This window comes from Gossypium arboreum, chromosome 5 (assembly GCF_025698485.1).
Source record: "Gossypium arboreum isolate Shixiya-1 chromosome 5, ASM2569848v2, whole genome shotgun sequence".
In the NCBI taxonomy this organism is placed as follows: domain Eukaryota; kingdom Viridiplantae; phylum Streptophyta; class Magnoliopsida; order Malvales; family Malvaceae; genus Gossypium; species Gossypium arboreum.
Window position 1 is genome coordinate 50,880,709 of NC_069074.1, and position 1,289 is coordinate 50,881,997.

Here is a 1,289-nt window from a genome sequence, read left to right on the forward strand (position 1 = left end):
TTCTGGTTCAGGCTCAACAACTCCTCTGTCATCTTGAATATTAATTGCGTTGAGTTGTTCCCTTGGGTTAGGTTTAGCATTACTAGGTAAGCTACCTTGTGGTCGTTCGGAGATTAGTTTGGATAGCTGGCCTATCTGATTCTCGAGTCCTTGGATCGATGCTTGTTGATTTTTAAGTGCTGTCTTGGTATTTTGAAAATGGGTTTCTAACACTGAGATGAATTTAGAGAGCATCTCCTCAAGGTTCGGTTTCTTCTCTTGTTGATAAGGTGGCTGTTGAAAACCCTGAGGATTTTGTGGCTTTTGATTTCCTTGACCACTCCAGGAGAAATTTGGGTAGTTCCTCTAACCTGCATTATAAGTATTACTGTATGGGTTATTTTGAGATCTAAAGTTATTATTACCCATATAGTTGACTTGTTCCTCTTCGATTGTAGGATTGAAGGATTGATATTCTATATGCACACCTCCTCCACTAGAGTCACACCTCATTATTGGATGTACTTGCGTAGAACTAAGAAAACCATCAATCTTTTTATTGAGAAGTTCTACCTAATTAGAGAGCATGGTGACTGAATCGACGTTGTAAACACCGGCTATTTTTGTTGGCTTTGTCCTCATGACTTATCGCTGATAGTTATTCAGTGACATTTCTTCAATGAATTCATAATCCCCTTCAGGTGTTTTATTGTTGATAGTTCCATTAGCAGCTGCGTCAATCATCTGTCTTGTTGAGGGATTCACACCATTGTAAAATGTTTGAACTTGTAGGCATAGAGGTAACCCATGGTGATGGCACCTTTGCAATAGATCCTTGTATCTCTCCCATGCATCATAAATTGTTTCTAGGTCCATCTACACAAAAGAAGAAATATCATTACGTAATTTAGCAATTTTAGCCAGCGAAAAATATTTGAGTAGAAATTTTTCGGTCATTTGTTCCCAAGTAGTGATGGACCCTCATGGTAACGAGTCCAACCACTGTTTAGCTTTGTTTCTCAGTGAGAAAGGGAACAACCGAAGGCAAATGGCATCATCAGAAATGCCATTAATTTTGACAGTATCGCAGAACTCCAGAAAATTTGCCAAGTGAGTGTTGGGATCCTCATCCTGCAAACCATTAAACTGAACAAACTACTGTATCATCTAAATTGTGTTAGGTTTTAGTTCGAAATTATTTGCAGCAATAGCAGGTCCAACTATACTAGATTCAGTTCCTATTAAAGAAGGTTTAGCATAGTTATACATAGTTCATGGGGCAGGATTTTGATTAGCCGCAATTGCAGGAG

The 1,289-nt window shown here is 38.6% G+C and overlaps 1 non-coding gene across 1 annotated transcript; it reads left to right on the top strand.

The window, feature by feature from the left end:
• Positions 1-781: 781 nt before the first annotated feature.
• LOC128293561 (small nucleolar RNA R71) lies at positions 782-888 on the top strand. The gene has a single exon (XR_008283742.1). It is a non-coding gene; the product is annotated as a small nucleolar RNA R71 (small nucleolar RNA).
• The last annotated feature ends 401 nt before the right edge of the window (positions 889-1,289 follow it).